The 21,620-nt window shown below is 40.4% G+C and overlaps 1 long non-coding RNA gene across 2 annotated transcripts in view; it reads right to left on the bottom strand.

The window, feature by feature from the left end:
* The window catches only part of LOC133620623 (uncharacterized), a 133,635-nt gene that overhangs the window by 84,397 nt on the left and 27,618 nt on the right, over positions 1-21,620 (bottom strand). Inside the window, exon 3 of one of the 2 annotated variants that reach the window (XR_009817541.1) lies at positions 19,214-20,050. The exons of the other annotated variant lie outside the window; for it this stretch is intronic. This is a non-coding gene — a long non-coding RNA (uncharacterized lncRNA). Of the gene's footprint in view, positions 1-19,213; positions 20,051-21,620 lie in introns of those variants that run through there. 2 annotated transcript variants of the gene reach the window in all.

Genomic DNA, 21,620 nt, shown 5'->3' with positions numbered 1-21,620 from the left:
TGAAAGTGGAATTCTTTCCCATTCTTGTTTTATGTAGAGCTTCAGTCGTTCAACAGTCCGGGGTCTCCGCTGTCGTATTTTACGCTTCATAATGCGCCACACATTTTCGATGGGAGACAGGTCTGGACTGCAGGCGGGCAAGGAAAGTACCCGCACTCTTTTTTTACGAAGCCACACTGTTGTAACACGTGCTGAATGTGGCTTGGCATTGTCTTGCTGAAATAAGCATGAAAAAGACGGCGCTTAGATGGCAGCATATGTTGTTCCAAAACCTGTATGTACATTTCAGTATTAATGGTGCCTTCACAGATGTGTAAGTTACCCATGCCTTGGGCACTAATGCACCCCCATACCATCACAGATGCTGACTTTTCAACTTTGCGTCGATAACAGTCTGGATGGTTCGCTTCCCCTTTGGTCCGGATGACACGATGTCGAATATTTCCAAAAACAATTTGAAATGTGGACTCGTCAGACCACAGAACACTTTTCCACTTTGCATGAGTTCATCTTAGATGATCTCGGGCCCAGAGAAGCCGGCGCCGTTTCTGGATGTTGTTGATAAATGGCTTTCGCTTTGCATAGTAGAGCTTTAACTTGCACTTACAGATGTAGTGACGAACTGTATTTAGTGACAGTGGTTTTCTGAAGTGTTCCTGAGCCCATGTGGTGATATCCTTTAGAGATTGATGTCGGTTTTTGATACAGTGCCGTCTGAGGGATCGAAGGTCACAGTCATCCAATGTTGGTTTCCGGCCATGCCGCTTACGTGCAGTGATTTCTCCAGGTTCTCTGAACCTTTTGATGATATTATGGACCGTAGATGTTGAAATCCCTAAATTTCTTGCAATTGCACTTTGAGAAACGTTGTTCTTAAACTGTTTAACTATTTGCTCACGCAGAGGTGGACAAAGGGGTGTGTGTACCTCGCCCCATCCTTTCTTGTGAAAGACTGAGCATTTTTTGGGAAGCTGTTTTTATACCCAATTATGGCACCCACCTGTTTCCAATTAGCCTGCACACCTGAGGAATGTTCCAAATAAGTGTTTGATGAGCATTCCTCAACTTTATCAGTATTTATTGCCACCTTTCCCAACTTCTTTGTCACGGGTTGCTGCCATCAAATTCTAAAGTTAATGATTATTTCCAAAAAATAAAAATGTTTATCAGTTTGAACATCAAATATGTTGTCTTTGTAGCAAATTCAACTTAATATGGGTTGAAAATGATTTGCAAATCATTGTATTCCGTTTATATTTACATCTAACACAATTCCCCAACTCATATGGAAAAGGGGTTTGTATGTTTCCATATATTAGCCGCATCGGACAATAAGCCGCAGATATATAAGTTGTAAATGTGTATTTACAACTTATATATATATATATATATATATATATATATATATATATATATATATATATATATATATATATATATATATATATCAGCCTAGATATGATCACTACTTTTCTTTTGTCGAGCACAAAGAAAAGAACATTTTAGTTAAATATAAGTTGTGTCAATTCAAATCTGCTGAAACAGCTACAAAAGCAACATGCTTCGAAGAAGCTAGTAAAGAGAGACACACTTCACCTCCTAATGAGGCACTGCTAGCCAGGACAGCATTGATAGAGCCATTGCAGCGTATGTGCTAGAAGACATGCAGGCTATTTATACAGTGGAGTCACCCGTTTTCAGGCAGCGAATTAGCATGATACCGCCGTCAAACAGCAAATGGCACGAAAACATTTTCCAAGCTCCTGGACACAGTGGACAGTGAGTACATAAACATGGAAAGCAAGCTAAAGAAGACACTCCAAACTCTGCCTCTGCTCATCATTCAGCACTGAAGGTACACACACTCTGTCAATTCTCTTATATACTCTTTCATTCTAGACTTCTAGAGTGTTTGATTATCACATCACTCTAAATGTATAGACTATAAAGTTCACAAACATAAAGAGGGATCCTTGTGGGCCAGGCCAATCTTTCCTTATCTCTTAACTAAAACTGGAGAAATGCGTAGAGTGTTCTGGGATTCAGACATGATTTTTTTTCAGAATTCCTTGAGAGAAAAAACGCCTGGTTAGGCTTTGTGTATGTAAAGTTAAAGTACTTCCTTGGTTTACAGTTATGTTGCTATTATGCTGTTTGTTACTTATGTATGTTATGTTGCAGCTATTTAAAATAGTTTTGTCAATGTGTTCTGACCTGAAATAATTTGGCCCTTTGAAACATATCTTTGTCTTTGTGTGTTGTATGTAGACCACATTGCTTAGCAGAGTTCAGTGATGCAAATGCATGTCAAGTTGATCAACAGATTGTATTATTCTCCAGTGCAATAACAGTACTGAAATGAAGCCCTAACCGCTCCACAGAGGACGCCATCTCCTCTGCACTCCACCTGAGCTTTGAACATCTGGAAGGAAAGGACACACACGTGCGGATGTTGTTTCTGGACTTCAGCTCAGCATTCAACACCATCATCCCGCAGAACTTGTTGAGCAAACTGGCCCCCCTTGGATTCAGTACCCCCCTTTGCAACTGGCTGCTTGACTTCCTCACAGACAGACCCCAGTCTGTGAGAGTGGGGAAGAACACCTCCAGTGCCATCTCCCTGAGCACCGACTCCCCCCAGGGCTGCGTCCTGAGTCCGCTGCTGTTCACGTTGATGACCCATGACTGCTGCGCCAGGTCCACTACTAACCACATTGTGAAGTATGCGGACGACACGACAGTAGTGGGCCTCATCCGTGACAACAATGACATGGACTACAGGGAGGAGGTGAAACATCTGGTTGACTAGTGCAGAACCAACAACCTGGTCCTGAACGTCGACAAGACCAAGGAGATCATCGTTGACTTCAGGAAGCACCAGTCCAGCCACACTCCACTCTTCATCGACGGCACAGCGGTGGAGATAGTAAGCAGCACCAAGTTCCTGGGGGTGCAGATAACTGACAATATAACCTGGTCCCTACACACCGGAGCTCTTGTAAAAAGATCTCAGCAGCGCATGCGCTTTTTGCGTGGGATGAAAAGAGCACAGCTCCCTCCCCCCATTCTCAGCACATTCTACAGAGGAACTATAGAGAGCCTGCTGACCAACTGCATCTCTGCCTGGACTGGAGCCTGCAATGCCTCAGACTGGAAGTCTCTCCAGAGAGTGGTGAGGACGGCGGAAAAGATCATCAGGACTCCTCTTCCTCCTATCCAGGAGATCGTACAAAGCCGCTGCCTGACCAGGGCTCAGAAAATCTGCAAAGACTCCTCCCACCCCCACCAAGGACTGTTTTCACTGCTGGACTCTAGAAAGAGGTTCCGCAGCCTCCGAAGCAGAACCTCCAGGTTCTGTAACAGCTTCTTCCCTCAGGCCGTAAGGCTCTTCAACGCATCATAATTAAATTATCCCCTCAAATATCCCCAAAATGGATTAACTCACTGGAATAAAAAAGAAAATATAACATACATCCATAAACGTGGACGCATGTGAAAAAGTGCAATATATTTATCTGTACAGTAACCTATTTCTTTATTTATATATGCACCTTATTGCTTTTTTTATCCTGCACTACCATGAGCTTATGCAACAAAATGTCGTTCTTATTTGTACTGTAAAGCTCAAATTTGAATGACAATAAAAAGGAAGTCTTAGTCTAAGTCTAAGTCTCAGGCTAAAAGAGCATTAATGGGAGCTTTAAAAAAACAAATGAAGAAAAAAATAAGTAACTAAATAGTTACTTTTTACAGTAACACATTACTTTTTGGTGTAAGTAACTGAGTTAGTAACTGAGTTACTTATTAAATAAAGTAACTAGTAACTGTAACTAGTTACTCGTTTTCAGTAACTAACCCAACACTGCTCATTGCACATAAATGCGGGGCGTTCAAAGACCCTTGATTGACGTCACTAGTTTTTTTTTAAATAGACTTAAAGCCCAGGAGGTGGAAGAAACATTCAATCAATCAATCAATCCGTATTATTATTTGACTTTTTATAGTGGCAACACCAAGTGTTTTACGCCACAAAATAAAAAAAGAAAGAAGAGAAGGAAATACACACAGACACACAACACTTCTGACAATAACCAATCACTTCAAAAAAATATGTAAGTAATAAATTGATGTATGAATAAATACCGAGCAGTCACAAGACATTGAAACAACATTGAGATTTTGTTGATTTAGGTCCTGACGTTGAGCAACTCAAACATGACGTTGAAACAACATGCTTATCGACAACTTTTAATCAATGTTGGGTTCTAACGTTGATTTGACCATTGAATTTTGGTCATTTCCCAACCAATATTCTACAACACAAATACAACGTTTAAACAACATGCTTTTTGACAACGTTCAATCAATGTCAGGTTGTGACGCTGATTTGACCATTGAAATGTGGTCATTTCCCAACCAACAACGTGGATCCAACGTTAGACATCAACTTTGTCTGAATTTACAAATACAACTATTATTCAACTTTGTTTCAAAGACAGTTTTAAAGGACATGTACGTATAATCACCGTTGTATCAATGTCTCGTGCCTGCTGGGACGTAACATTGAGAGGATAATAATAGCAATAAATAAAATAGCAAATAACAGAATGGAAAAAAAGTCAATAATAAAACATTATATGGAAATGAATTATGACCCAAGATTCCTCAGTTAAGAGGAAAGTTCACAGGGTTCTTCGAACGTTCCTCAACCCGAACTAAATGTGAGCCTTCCTTGAACACAATCAAGATGAGATATGGGAAGTAAGCCCGGCCTTTCAAAGTCATCCACTAGTTGCCAATGTCCCCGGCAGACATTTTGCGGGGGCCCATTCCCAGCAGCGCTGATAAGAATGCCTGGCGACTAAATAAAAATGTCTGACATAACATCAGAGACGCCTCCGTGAACTTTTGACTTCGGGTGGATGACTGTGACCAATCCACATGTCGCGTTCATATAGGGCAGGGATGCCAAACTGGTTTACATTGAGGGCCACATGGCAGTTATGGCTGCCATCAGAGGGCCGCTTGTAACAGTGAATAATGTAGGAATTTGCCTCTGGATTTCATTATTAATTATATATATATTTTTAAGTAGACCGTCTATTTTACAGTAAAAACTTTACATTTACAACATTTGTAAAATAGTGTTTTTTTGTACAACATTTTACGGTAAATATAAAAACAGTACTCCTGTTTTTTGGGTTTTTTGTTTTTTTTACGGAAGATTGGGCAGCTTAGTTGCCAGAATGTTTGTGTTAAATTGACGTTGGTTTTTACAACATGATATTGTTAATTATATAAGTTCTTTTTTTTTTTTATTATTCTGGCAACTTAGCTGCTAGTTTTTATACCATAAAAACAAATGTACCGTCTTTCCATTTAGTCATACAACGTTAAAAACAACAACCCTAGATGTTACCGACCTCGAAGCAATTTTATTTGGTACATGGTGTCGTGATAAGTGTGACCAGTAGATGGCAGTCAAACATAAGAGATACGAGTAGACTGCACTATGATGACAATATGACTCAAGTAAACAACACCAACATTTTAAATGTTCCATTAAAAATATAGAACATTACACACAGCGCTAAAAAATCTATCAAAACGTTTTAGTACGACTTTGGTAAGCTATGAAGCCGCACCGCTTGATGGATTGTACTGTGCTTCAACATAGGAGTATTATTATGGTGTGTGTATAAGGTAAGACATATTATCTGGCGTTTTGTTTCGCAATATTATGCAAAAGCAACTTTTCTTACATTCTGGTACCTGCTGATCTATATTTGGGATCTACATAAGTCCTGAAGAATTGCACGAGTCTGCCTTTGTAGTCCGTGGTGACGCCGTAGTCTATAAGCTTCTTCTTTTTCTTTATCTTCTTGATATGGTACATTCATCTTCCGCAGTTGCCATTTATAATACAAAGTGGTGTAAAGTTCTTACTTATATCTGTCAGTAAACTCGCCATGAAAGCACTAAAACATATTGGTGGAGTGAGTTTACATTATTCACCCAAGGAACTTTAGTTATTAGAGAGTTCCAGTCGGACGGTTTTTCACGGGACACATTTCCAGCGTTGTTGTTGCACTAGTGATCCACGGATGAGGAGATGCTTCTCCGTTATTGATTGAAGTAAAGTCAGAATGTCATTAAAACAGTTAGCTTCATCTTTTGACACTTCTTGTACTCCCGTCCTTGCACGCTACACCGCTACAACAAAGATGACGGGGAGAAGACGCTGCCGAAGGTGAGCCACGTAAATAAGACCGCCCAAAAACGGCGCATCCTGAAGCGACTGTCAGAAAGCGGCTTGAAGATTATCTGTAAAACATCATCTATGCAACATTTTGACCAAAGAACCACCATTACATGTTATGTAGACCACATGGAAGTCTTTTACATTTAGAAAAAAAAAAATTATAATATGACTCCTTTAATGCGCCCTACAAATGCGCCTTATATATGAAAAAAGATCAAAAATAGACCATTAATTGCCAGTGTGCCTTTCAATCCGGTGCGCCCTATGGTCCGGAAAACACGGTAAGTATTTGTATTTATTTTTATTTAGACAAAACCATGTTTGGAAAGTATGATAATAGACTGTAATATTTGTTGCAATATTGGATACTATTAAATTTGAAAAGGTATGCAATTTCAAGCAGTACATATATTTTTTCTGTCAAAAAATATAAGTACTTTATTGACACATATCATTTCCAGGTGTTTGCGGGCCAGATCTGATCTTGAGTTTGACACATGTGTAATAGAGCATCAATCACCTGGCAATGACAAGTTATTATTATCAGTAAGTATAATTTGATAAGGTACGATGATGATGATGATGATGATGATGATGATGCATTTTCAGGATGCATTCCTCCATAAACTAAGTTGCTAAGTCTAAAAAACAAACAACAAAAAAAACATTTTTCTATGTGGATCAATAAAGTTTGTCTAAGTCAAAACGCTGACGCTGGAGCTCCACATTCCCCCGGCAGGGTCTGTTTTCAGCCGATAACAGCCAGGCCATAACTCTGCCGGGGCCCCAGATGGCTTTGGACAGATTCATCGCAACCGACACCCCGGGTCAAGCGCAGGTAATGAATCAGGGCGCCGGGCTAATTCAGCAGTGTCAGGTAGGAGCAGAAGAAGTCGCTTCCCGTCACGAGGTTACAACTCCATCGCTAAAATTGATGGCCTCTTTCCAGCGGGGTGCCGACGCTGCAGAACACACTCAGGACTCACCGGGTTAGGGCGAAGATGAAATGTTTATTTGCGAGAGTGTAATCAGCTTACACGGGCAGATTCTTCTATAAACTCTCACGGGGGGAAAGGTTTTCACTGGCTTTTACGACGGCGTGTTTGAATCACGGGAACAGCTGACGGAAAGTAAACACGTCGACTCCCTCGTTGCAACCTACCCAGTCCGTTCCACTCCTAACAAGGCAGCGGGCGCGAGGACCAGAACTCTTTTATTGGAAGGAAACAGGCAGCAGTGTCAATCTGGGAACACCACCTATGTACAAAACCCAAAAGCAGTGAAGTTGGCACGTTGTGTAAATGGTAAATAAAAACAGAATACAATGATTTGCAAATCCTTTTCAACTTATATTCAATTGAATAGACTGCAAAGACAATATATTTAATGTTCACACTGAGAAACTTTTTTTTTTTTTTGCCAATAATCATTAACTTAGAATTTAATGGCAGCAACACATTGCAAAAAAGTTGGCACAGGGGCATTTTTACCACTGTGTTACATGGCCTTTCCTTTTAACAACACTCAGTAAACGTTTGGAAACTGAGGAGACCGATTTTTAAAGCTTTTCAGGTGGAATTATTTCCAATTCTTGCTTGCTTAAGTTGTACAAACAATCCGTTGTGGTATTTTATGCTTCATATTGCGCCACACATTTTCAATGGGAGACAGGTCTGGAAGACAGGCAGGCCAGTCTAGTACCCGCACTCTTTTACTACGAAGCCATGCTGTTGTAACACGTGGCTTGGCATTGTCTTGCTGAAATAAGCAGGGGCGTCCATGATAACGTTGTTTTGATGGCAACATATGTTGCTCCAAAACCTGTATGTACCTTTCAGCATTAATGGTGCCTTCACAGATGTGTAAGTTACCCATGCCTTGGGCACTAATACACCCCCATACCATCACAGATGCTGGCTTTTGAACTTTGCACCTATAACAATCCGGTTGGTTATGTTCCTCTTTGGTCCGGAGGACATGACGTCCACAGTTAACAAAAACTATTTGAAATGTGGACTCATCAGACCACAGAACACTTTTCCACTTTGATTCAGTCCATCTTAGATGAGCTTGGACCCAGTGAAGCCGGCGACGTTTATGGGTGTTGTTGATAAATGGCTTCCGCTTTGCATGGTAGAGCTTAAACTTGCACTTACAGATGTAGCGACCAACTGTAGTTAGTGACAGTGGTTTTCTGGAGTGTTCCTGAGTCCATGTGGTGATAGCCTTTACACACTGATGTCGCTTTTTGATGCAGTACCGCCTGAGGGATGGAAGGTCTGTAATGTCATCGCTTAGGTGCAGTAATTTCTCCAGATTCTCTGAATCGTTTGATGATATTACGGACCGTAGATGGTGAAATTCCTACATTTCTTGCAATAGCTGGTTGAGAAATGTTTTTCTTAAACTGTTGGACAATTTGCTCACGCATTTGTTCACAAAGTGGTGACCCTCGCTCCATCTTTGTTTGTGAATGACTAAGCATTTCAAGGAGGCTGCTTTTATACCCAATCATGGCACCCACCTCTTCCCAATTAGCCTGTTCACCTGAGGGATGTTCCAAATAAGTGTTTGATGAGCTTTCTCCAGCTTTTTTGAAACATGTTGCAGGCATCAAATTCCAATTGAGTTAATATTTGCAAAAAATAATGTTTACCAGTTTGAACATTAAATATCTTGTCTTTGCAGTCTATTCAATTGAATATATGTTGAAAAGGATTTGCAAATCATTGCATTCTGTTTTTATTTACCGTTTACACAACTTGCCAACTTCACTGGTTTTGGGTTTTGTATAATCGCTGCATGCATAATCAGCGAATTACTGTATTGTTATGTGCGTTACAACACTGTTACCGATAGGTAACAGCGTTGTAACGCATGCTACTTTTGATGTGGTTTTATGTCAACAAGACAATGTCAGAAGCCCAGCAAATTGAATGTAGGAAGTAACTTTTTACAAATGAAAGTAACAACCAGCACCACATTAAAATGAACTTGATGTCAAATAGAAGGAGGCAACATCACACAGAAAACAATGTGTAAGACACACACACACACACACACACACAGATACACACGCACACTACTACTACGAGGGAATAGCTAAAGGAGCCATTTGTAATAATTTAATGTCAAGGAATTATTAAATGGCTCTGATATGTCAAAAGGCATTAATAAATCATGTTATTTTATAACTGATAACAGTAGTTCAGCTGGGATATGCTCATTTCAAAATTACATTTACAGCCCCGAAATATTGTTATTGTTTTCATTTCAATGTCCCCCACTCGACCGTTTCACCAATTAGAAAGTCTGTGAGTGTGTCACATCCAGGTTGCCAATTACGCACCGCCATCTTGGTCTGGCTACTGCCACAGGTAAAGTTACTAAACATGTCAGACCTTAGTACATCTAAAAGTTACCATTCTCAACTTATTCATGACAAAGCCAAGGATAAAACCAGGACAAGCTAACAGCTAATTAAATGTCTCTATACACAGTGTGGAGCCGCTCCACTAAGCTAACAAAAATTACCCCCATTACAGTAGATAAACGGCATGTCTTATCAAGTGGCGTTATCACTGGAGGACGAGGCTAACCACGTTACTAACGGCGAGCAAGCCAGGAGCGGACATGCTAGCTTGAAACAGCACGGAGAAATGAGTTCAGGAAGTGTTGCAAAAATCCAAGGATTTAAACGAGAAGTCGATAGTATTTTTGTTTAGCTATTGTGTAGTATTGACATTGTATTTTATAAAAGAGAATAAGGAACTAGCTGAAATATTGTGCTGATATTGTTAAACTGTAGCATGCGAACAACATCTACAGTAATACTTGTGATCGGTATCGATATCGCCCGATCTCACTCATGGATGATCAGTATCGGCATGGGCAGCATAAAACCCTGACCGGAACATTCCTAGTCCGCAGTAGTTTGTTTTGGTACTTTGGTCATTCTGCATGAATATCTGTAATAACCACTATAGTGAAAAGTTTGTCCAAATATGGTCATTAAAGGAACACACTCATCCGTCTCTCCACTTGAGTCCGATGTGGCCAAAGGTCTGCGGCCTCCTTCTTGTTACCCAACACCGTTCAGCCTCTGGCCGTCCTCTCAGCTGACAGGAATGCAGGTGTGGATGTGCGGTGGCTTGCTTCTCCGCCATGCTCGAGGCAGGGAGGGATCTCACAACTCGACTTTTTGGCAGAGACGTGGTTTCCAATGTAGCTCTAAATCTCATACAGCCGCTTGCTGTGTGTTTTTCGAAAGCAAATGAGTAAATGTTAGCATTAACAACCGAATCCGATGATTTTTTTGGCACTTTGGCACTTGGCGATCACTCCAGCAGCACTGAGAGCGGACTCAGCCGAACTACCTCTAGGCAATGTTGCAATTTTCAATGCCAACAAAGTAATTGACTCAAAAAAAATGCTCCAAAGTAAGTAAAGTGAGGCTCCACTTTTCCAAAAATGCACTAGCTTGATGCTAATATACATTGGCTTTGCTATTGACATGCTACTGATTAGCATTAGCCATTTTACATGGCAATTTCAACACCTCCAAACGTGTTAATGGAAACTACAACTAAGATGCACGTTACAATAAAACAGCTGGTGCGTAGCAAGTACAGTACTTACAGTATTAACACTTTTTAGGGGGCAACAAAAAACACCATCAACTATACACTACTGCCATCTCTTGTCTTGGACTTGCAACTGCAATTGCAACTTAATGTTATATTTGCAAATGACTCTGAAGGGTGATAGTAAAACAATATACAAAAAAATATATAACAGTTATCATAATTAGCTCATTTTGAAATGTTGCTATAAAAATTAGATTTTATCACATGAAATATTTAAAATCAAAATCAATATTTATTAACATGTGCAAAAGTACAGAAAACTGGTACCGTTGAGTATATATATATATATATATATATATATATATATATATATATATATATATATATCAGTGACATGCAGTCAGGGGAGGCAGGTGAGGCGGGGCCTCACGTGCCATCATGGAAAGAAAAAAAAAAAGTAAAAATAAAAATAATGAATTAAATTGTTATATGTATCCAGTGATTTTACTATAAAGTTATTTTCCATTTAACTTCACCAGTTTTAGATTATTTTTATTCAAAATCGCAGAATTTTCACATTTGCCATTCAAATACTGAGAAGAAACTTGCGGTGATCAGCAGCCAGTTGAGGCACGTCACTGAGTTGAGCCTCACCATGGATTGCGCAATGACTCTGCTAACTGCTGGCCTGCTGTGCAGTGAGACCGTATTGCTATATGAATTACTATACATTTCCATAGTTTAGTTAGCTGATGTATATAATGTACAGTGTATTTTGTCAACAACTGTATGTGTGTAACGTATTTCTTGTGCTGAGCAATCGTAAAACGGCTGCGAAGACGCACTGGCTGAGGCTCGCAGTAATCCCGCCTCATGGTGGTAGAGGGCGCTAGTGATCCCGAAACATTTTTGCGACTACTCGGCTGCAGAATAAGTGACAACAAGCAGCAACAGTTAGTGATCGTTTATTTTTTTTCTCTCGCCTGGACTTTTAACATGGAGGATTACATTTCTAAAATAAAACAGTTTTTGTTATGCCCGTTTCATTGTGGACTATTACTGACACCTTGTGGCGATGGGAAAATGCTGCGCGTCATCAGTTTGGGCACTTCCGGTTTACGATGTTAGTTCAGTTCATTAGACAATAAGGAGTAGACAAGTTGTGTTACCTCTTACAAGCCTTGGAAAAGATTAGTCTGTAAGTAAACTGTTTAACTTGTTTATGTGATTCAATATGAAGGTGGAAAGTGGCTAAATTTGATAGCAAGATGTGTATTGAAAAACCATTTTTGTGCACTAATTTAATGGATGTTTGAGGACTTAAAATGGCTGCCGGTCGTGTATTTCCACCATAGAAATAGTTTCAACACTCAGAAGTATTTGTTTGATGATAGTACTGTATATTTGTGTGGAGCTGATGTTTACATATTGTGTATTACATTTCAGTGTGTTGATTGAATCATATAGCTTTTACATTGTCATTGTGTATATTTCAGTTTTACAAAAAAAAAAAAAAAGTCCAGTGCAAGACAAAGCAAGATCAACAACAATAAAAAGCCTAAATGGATTCATCTGCTTTGGAACTTTATTAGAACGTCCTGGATAGGTTGTTAGCTGTCTGCCAAGCTGTATAACCTCAACACATATAGTGAGGGCAGAACAGTTTTCTAAACTGGACTTTCAATCGAAGCAGGAGGTAATAATTAAAGGAAGATCTCCATCGAGACAGAGAGACTTTTAAAACTGAAGAAAGATAAGGAAGACTTCTATAAACAAGTTATCGATGCTTTTGTTCAGAAGGAGCGGCGCATGGACTTCATTTATAAGTAAAGGTAAGACCATAATAACGTTTTTTCTATTAAATGTGCTTTTTTGTGTGCTACAGTTTGTATGTGTAAAGTTAAAGTTAAGTTAAAGTACCAATGATTGTCACACACACTAGGTGTGGTGAAATGTGTCCTCTGCATTTGACCCATCCCCTTGATCACCCCCTGGGAGGTGAGGGGAGCAGTGGGCAGCAGCGGCGCAGCGCCCGGGAATAATTTTTGGTGATTTAACCCCCAATTCCAACCCTTGATGCTGAGTGCCAAGCAGGGAAGAATGCTGGTATGAGCTTTTAAACATAACCCATTAACTGCTGCCAATCAAATGGTAAATAAGATACTCTTTAGGGTTCATATGTTTGTAAATCTGACTGTGATGAAGTCAGCCTCACCAGCCATGAACCTCACCGCAAGTCACTGATATATATACATATATATATATATATATATATATATATATATATATATATATATATATATATATATATATATATATATATATATATATATACCGTTTGGAAACAATTAAGGTATGTAAATAAACATTTACTAAAAATATGGTGTGTATATATATATATATATATATATATATATATATATATATATATATATATATATAACACGGCAGTAAAACGGCTGATCAAAACAAAACAGAAGCCATTTTCATGGACCCACTAGCTGCAGAAGCTCGTTCTCCAATCAGCGAAACAGACTCAATAACTCTATGTGATGTTTTGGTGAATTTACTGAGGAATCTGTGAAACTGAAACAATACAAAAAGAATACCATTGTAAGTTAATAATACTAACAGACAGTTGTAAAGGTGTTAGAATATTAGCTAATGCTGACGATGCTAGTTTCATTACATGACGATAGCACATACAAATATGCATGAAAACACTCCTACAGACATCACACATGGGACGGTTTAGTAAGTAATAATTGTTTTAGTTATATTGTAAAAGTTACAAACGTTGCTTGGAGCCATGAATGAAGAATCCATACGACTAGAAACGCTACGGATAATTTTGAAGACGAGACGACACTTCCACTTGAATTCAATGCTTTAAATGGCAGGAATTCACAATCACCGAGCTGCACCTGCAGAGAGAAAACTCGTCCAAAAGGTGGCGCCACAGCACAAACAATAACACACCATGGAAGTGTCTTTGCACATGTTTAATAAAAACTATTAGCATTATGGCCGTTAGCAAAGAAAAATCCATAAATTAGCCGCACCGGTCAAAACATAGGAAAAAAGTAGCAGTTTAAAGTCTGGAATTTATGGTATAATGAAGGTGAGTATCCGTGAAAAGCGCTAATAAAAATTATTTAAAAAAGAAAAGAAATAAATGTATCTGTTCTTGCACATGATCTTTAATTGTTGGTGAAATGTGGATCATCTGGACTCAGTGGGTCCTTCAAGATCCAAATGGGGCCGCTAAGCCTTCACTCCATTACATACCGTATCAATCATCAAGGGGAGAAAACAAAAACCGAGGGCACGTTTGACATAATAGCAGTAATTTCCTGGACGTGCACCCCGGCTGCCTCCACGCTTGGAGCCGTGCAGTCTGGGCCCGAGTCGACAACACCCGGCAAAGACTCTCATCAGTCCAGCACAAGGCGGACCTCTGATCCGTGTGCAACAATCTGGTCCTTCTTCTGCACACAAACACTTTCTGTGGCAGCGGGAATGAAGATCAAGTAGCAGCGCATCAGTCAGCAGGGGGTCTCACGCACAGACGGCGGGATAATAGCGCTCGATCCCTTCCTCACCGGAAAGATACACTTTTGGCTCAAAAGTCAGACATGAGGAATCAAGATGGAGGCCTTCTGTCTCTCTGGTGACAAAAGTGGGGTAAAGTAACATACTTTTCCACTCGTCAGGTACCTGCGGTGACATCGGGGTGGAAAAACGCCCGGCAAGACATTAAAACAACGTTGAGCATTCAAACATGACGTTGAAACAACATGCTTTTTAAATACGTTTATTCAATGTCGGGTTCTGACGTTGTTTTGACCATTGAATTTTGGTCATTTCCCAACCAATATTCTACAACACAAATACAACATTGAAACAACATGCTTTTTGACAACGTTCATTCAATGTCAGGTTGTGACGTTGATTTGACCGTTGAAATTTGGTCATTTCCTAACCAATATTCTACAACACAAATAGAACGTTAAAACAACATGCTTTTTGACGACGTTTAATCAATGTCAGATTGTGACGTTGATTAGACCGTTGAAATTTGGTAATTTCCCAACCAACAACGTGGATCAAACGTTGGACGTCAACGTTGTCTCAATCTACATATACAACTGGACGGCGTGGCGAAGTTGGTAGAGTAGCAGTGCCAGCAATCGGAGGGTTGCTGGTTACCGGGGTTCAATCCCCACCTTCTACCATCCTAGTCACGTCCGTTGTGTCCTTGGGCAAGACACTTCACCCCTTGCTCCTGATGGCTGCTGGTTAGCGCCTTGCATCGCAGCTCCCGCCATCAGTGTGTGAATGTGTGTGTAAATGTGGAAATACTGTCAAAGTGCTTTGAGTACCTTGAAGGTAGAAAAACGCTATACAAGTATAACCCAATTATCATTATTATTTATTTTGCAACGCTGTTTCAAAGTCCGGGCAGCACGGTGGAAGAGGGGTTAGTGCGTCTGCCTCACAATACGAAGGTGCTGAGTAGTCTGGGGTTCAATCCCAGGCTCGGGATCTTTCTGTGTGGAGTTTGCATGTTCTCCCCGTGACTGCGTGGGTTCCCTCCGGGTACTCCGGCTTCCTCCCACCTCCAAAAAACATGCACCTGGGGATAGGTTGATTGGCAACACTAAATTGGCCCTAGTGTGTGAATGTGAGTGTGAATGTTGTCCGTCTATCTGTGTTGGCCCTGCGATGAGGTGGCGACTTGTCCAGGGTGTACCCCGCCTTCCGCCCGATTGTAGCTGAGATAGGCTCCAGCGCCCCCCGCGACCCCGAAGGGAATAAGCGGTAGAAAATGAATGAATGAATGAATGTTTCAAAGTCAGTTTTTAAGGACATGTACAAACCCTGTTTCCATATGAGTTGGGAAATTGTGTTAGATGTAAATATAAACGGAATACAATGATTTGCAAATCCTTTTCAACCCATATTCAATTGAATGCACTACAAAGACAAGATATTTGATGTTCAAACTCATAAACTTTATTTTGTTTTTGCACATAATAATTAACTTACAATTTCATGGCTGCAACACGTGCCAAAGTAGTTGGGAAAGAGCATGTTCACCACTGTATTACATCACCTTTTCTTTTAACAACACTCAATAAACGTTTGGGAACTGAGGAAACTAATTGTTGAAGCTTTGAAAGTGTAATTATTTCCCATTCTTGTTTTATGTAGAGCTTCAGTCGTTCAACAGTCCGGGGTCTCCGCTGTCGTATTTTACGCTTCATAATGCGCCACACATTTTCGATGGGAGACAGGTCTGGACTGCAGGCGAGCCAGGAAAGTACCCGCACTCTTTTTTTTACGAAGCCACGCTGTTGTAACACGTGCTAAATGTGGCTTGGCATTGTCTATGAAAAAGACGGCGCTTTGATGGCAGCATATGTTGTTCCAAAACCTGTATGTGCCTTTCAGCATTAATGGTGCCTTCACAGATGTGTAAGTTACCCATGCCTTGGGCAGTAATGCACCCCCATACCATCACAGATGCTGGCTTTTCAACTTTGCATCGATAACAGTCTGGATGGTTCGCTTCCCCTTTGGTCCGGATGACACAATGTCGAATATTTCCAAAAACAATTTGAAATGTGGACTCGTCAGACCACAGAACACTTTTCCACTTTGTATCAGTCCATCTTAGATGATCTCGGGCCCAGAGAAGCCGGCGGCGTTTCTGGATGTTGTTGATAAATGGCTTTCGCTTTGCATAGTAGAGCTTTAACTTGCACTTACAGATGTAGCGACAAACTGTATTTAGTGACAGTAGTTTTCTGAAGTGTTCCTGAGCCCATGTGGTGATATCCTTTAGAGATTGATGTCGGTTTTTGATACAGTGCCGTCTGAGGGATCGAAGGTCACGGTCATTCAATGTTGGTTTCCGGCCATGCCGCTTACGTGGAGTGATTTCTCCAGATTCTCTGAACCTTTTGATGATATTATGGACCATAGATGTTCCATCCATCCATCCATTTTCTACCGCTTATTCCCTTTGGGGTCGCGGGGGGCGCTGGAGCCTATCTCAGCTACAATCGGGCGGAAGGCGGGGTACACCCTAGACAAGTCGTCACCTCATCGCAGGGCCAACACAGATAGACAGACAACATTCACACTCACATCCACACACTAGGGCCAATTTAGTGTTGCCAATCAACTTATCCCCAGGTGCATGTCTTTGGAGGTGGGAGGAAGCCGGAGTACCCGGAGGGAACCCACGCAGTCACGGGGAGGACATGCAAACTCCACACAGAAAGATCCCGAGCCCGGGATTGAACCCAAGACTACTCGGGACCTTCGTATTGTGAGGCAGATGCACTAACCCCTCTGCCACCGGGAAGCCCCGACCATAGATGTTGAAATCCCTAAATTTCTTGCAATTGCACTTTGAGAAACGTTGTTCTTAAACTGTTTGACTATTTGTTCACGTACTTGTGGACAAAGGGGTGTACCTCGCCCCATCCTTTCTTGTGAAAGACTGAGCATTTTTTGGGAAGCTGTTTTTATACCCAATCATGGCACCCATCTGTTCCCAATTGGCCTGCACACCTGTGGGATGTTCCAAATAAGTGTTTGATGAGCATTCCTCAACTTTTTTTTAAATTTATTGCCACCTTTCCCAACTTCTTTGTCACGTGTTGCTGGCATCAAATTCTAAAGTTAATGATTATTTGCAAAAAAAAAAAAAGTTTATCAGTTTGAACATCAAATATGTTGTCTTGTAGCATATTCAACTGAATATGGGTTGAAAATGATTTGCAAATCATTGTATTCTGTTTATATTTACATCTAACACAATTTCCCAACTCATATGGAAACAGGGTTTGTACGTATAATCAACGTTGTATCAATGTTTCGTGCCAGGCAGGGATCACATTTGGAAAGGATTGCGGTTGCTCCACTTGATGAAATCTCGAGCTGGGTTGACAACAAACCCGTTTTTTTTGTCACAGAAGGTTTTTTAAAAAGGAGGAGCGATGCGTTTGCCTGCTGATAGTTTGTCACTACAGGAGCGAGTAAAGCGAACCACATTAGCGTAAAAAAAAATGTTTTACAGGCAGCGTTCAACAAATCAACTGTTTGCAATATTTAGGGCCCGAGCAGCACTGTCATTGCTCCATGCATTATTTTTACATCCAATTTTTGAGGTTCTTAACACCCACAAAAACTCACCAATTTTTGCAAGTGAGTCCGATCCAGCGAAAAAAAAATGTATTTGCGGCTGCCAACCAAAACATTCAAAATGTACTCAAGTGTAGGGTGTCCAAATGTTTTGACTGGGGGGCTGCATTGGCTTACAAAATTTGGCCGGGGGCCTAAAGCCGACTTTTGTGGACTACATGGTGCACTTTGAATCCTTTCATTTTCTCAAAAATTGACAATGCGCCTTATGACCCGGTGCGCCTAATGTGCGGATTAACTCTGGTTGTGCTTACTGACCTCGGAACAATTTTATTTGGTCCATGGTGTCATGATAAGTGTGACCAGCAGATGGCAGTCACACATAAGAGATACTGTAGGTGCGGACTGCAGGCTGAGGCCTGTTCAATAAATGACGCTATCAAGTACAGGTTAGCATGGAAGCCCCAAACCTTAAAAGTTTCATTGAGAATATGGAACATTGCAGATCTGTTTTTAAATTGAGCCTGTGTCAGCAGTGGTATGTGTGAGAGATAATGTAAACGAGTGTTTGTGTCCATTTTGTGTTGAGCTTTAAAAAAAAAAATCTAATCAAATAATTAACAAAAATGTGTCATGATCCGTGTTTTGTTATTTTCTGTTAGATTTGGACCCTCAGTTCCTGTTTTGTGCCCCCTTGAGTTTGTTTTAGTTACCTTAGTTACTTATTATTTTCACCTGCCTCTGATTGGTGTTCGGGACCCTCACCTGTTTCCCGAGCACTAATCAGAGGCATTATTTAAGCCTGCTTTTGCCGGTCAGTCAGCCTGGCTTCATTGCTTGCTTATGCTACAATTAAATGAGTATTACTTGTCTTCTTGCCTATGCTAAGTGTTAGCCTTAGCTTCGAGTGCGATCAGCACATATTTCCTCTGGCTTGTTTTCTGTTTTGGTACTTGTTTGAGTTCTGAGAATAAATCATGTTCCTACCTGCACGTCCTGTCCGGAGTGGTCCGTCTGCATCGCGGGGGAACGAACCTTGCAAGCTGCAGCCCCCCCCCCCCCCTCCCCCCGCACGTAACAAAATGTACATATAACAAACAAATTGTTGATATGATTAAACATTGAAATGATCTGTCCAATGTACACTTAATAAAGATTAAAAACGATCTATCTGCAATTAATCAAGATTAAATATGAATGAACTACGGACAAAATATTTTATTTTATTGAGACTTTCACTCATTAGGAGTGTGGCGAAATATCGTGCCATCCTGTTGTATCGTCACACCCCTAAAATGTGTTGCTATTAACAGATGATCAGAACAATGGAGCCGTGCATTTGTTCTTCCTGGCAAAATCTGAGCATTCCCCAGCAGTAGGAAAAGGTCAGTGTGATTAGGTCTTAAACGGCTCGATATCAATCACGCCGGTACAATTAGCTCTTATCATAAAAGCATTTTCCAAGGGTTGGCTAAGCCTCTTCACGGAAGAAGAGAGACACCCGGGCTCTGCTTTGAACTTAAGATAACAAGTTTATGTACGAGTGTGTGTGCGCGTGTGTGTGTGTGTGTGTGTGTGTGTGTGTGTTAGGGAAATGTGTGTGTTTGACTTGGATTTAACATCAAAGTCACAAATGCCGATACAAGACACATTAAGGACCTCAGAATCCAAGGTCCAACAGTATCGGTCCATTTTGATAGGCTTTTAAAACAATTTGCCCCAGAAATAGAAATCATCTGTTTGCCTTCATGACAATGTAACTTGAGCATTTTACCATTCCTGATGGTCAAAGTGTAAACATATGTGAATGACCTTTTTCTCTCAGTAAAACGTCAAAGTCTAAGATTAATGACGACTGACGGATTTGTTTGTAACACATAATAACAATAACATGTTTCTGTTATTGTTGACAAACACTGGGAAGAAGTCTTTGGACACAACCGGAGCATAAGACCGAAGGATTTAAATGAGTAGTGGATGGTAGTTATTCACGGTGTTGGCGTTGTTGGCGTGACTCCAGGATGCAGAGACAGTTATAGTGATATGTCTGTAAAAAAAAATAAAAAAATAAAAAAATAAAATTAAAAATAAAATTAATAAAAATTAAAAATAAATTATATATATATATACAAACACATTTGCAACCAATTACCGAATTTGCGGAAAAAACAAGAAGTTGCTACCAAAAAGATTTGCGAGAATAAAAATTATTTATTTGCAAATACATTTTATTGAATTTTACAGTTAAAATCACATTTAACAGTCATACTTTGCTCACGCAAACCCTTCATACAGGCACACATCCACTCATGCACACTCACATGCACACTTGAGGAGAGAGGTGCACTTGAACTTTAACAACTCAAGGTTTACAGTATAGACATTATTAGAAAAAATACCCAGATATTATATATATATATATATATATATATATATATATATATCCATCCATCTCGCTCTGGCTCAGGATCAGCAGGCTATCCAGACCATAGCAAGATGGATGAATCTTCCTTGGCATATTACTGCCACTTAGCACTGATGGACTTAAGTCCATCAGTGATAAATATTATAAACGTATCACTTTCCTCTGGCACTGTTCCCCTAGCATTCAAGAAAGCGGTTATTCATCCTCTGCTCAAAAGACCTAACCTTGATCCTGACCTCATGGTAAACTACCGACCGGTGTCCCACCTTCCCTTTATTTCGAAAATCCTCGAAAAAATTGTCGCACAGCAGCTAAATGAACACTTAGTGTCTAACAATCTCTGTGAACCTTTTCAATCCGGTTTCAGGGCAAATCACTCTACGGAGACAGCCCTCGCAAAAATGACTAATGATCTACTGCTAACGATGGATTCTGATGCGTCATCTATGTTGCTGCTTCTTGATCTTAGCGCTGCTTTCGATACCGTCGATCATAATATTTTATTAGAGCGTATCAAAACACGTATTGGTATGTCAGACTTAGCTTTGTCGTGGTTTAACTCTTATCTTACTGACATGATGCAATGCGTCTCCCATAATAATGTGACCTCGGACTATGTTAAGGTAACGTGCAGAGTTCCTCAGGGTTCGGTTCTTGGCCCTGCACTCTTTAAAATTTACATGCTGCCGCTAGGCGACATCATACGCAAATACGGTGTTAGCTTTCATTGTTATGCTGATGACACCCAACTCTACATGCCCCTAAAGCTGACCAACACGCCGGATTGTAGTCAGCTGGAGGCGTGTCTTAATGAAATTAAACAATGGATGTCCGCTAACTTCTTGCAACTCAACGCCAAGAAAACGGAAATGCTGATTATCGGTCCTGCTAAACACCGACATTTATTTAATAATACCACCTTAACATTTGACAACCAAACAATTACACAAGGCGAATCAGTAAAGAATCTGGGTATTATCTTCGACCCAACTCTCTCTTTTGAATCACACATTAAGAGTGTTACTAAAACGGCCTTCTTTCATCTCCCTAATATCGCTAACATTCGTTCAATTTTATCCACTAGCGACGCTGAGATCATTATTCATGCGTTCGTTACGTCTCGTCTCGACTACTGTAACGTATTATTTTCGGGTCTCCCTATGTCTAGCATTAAAAGATTACAATTGGCACA

Source organism: Nerophis lumbriciformis, linkage group LG24 (genome assembly GCF_033978685.3).
Source record: "Nerophis lumbriciformis linkage group LG24, RoL_Nlum_v2.1, whole genome shotgun sequence".
In the NCBI taxonomy this organism is placed as follows: domain Eukaryota; kingdom Metazoa; phylum Chordata; class Actinopteri; order Syngnathiformes; family Syngnathidae; genus Nerophis; species Nerophis lumbriciformis.
The sequence above is the reverse complement of the archived record's forward strand: the minus strand, read 5'-3'. Positions and strand labels throughout refer to the sequence as shown.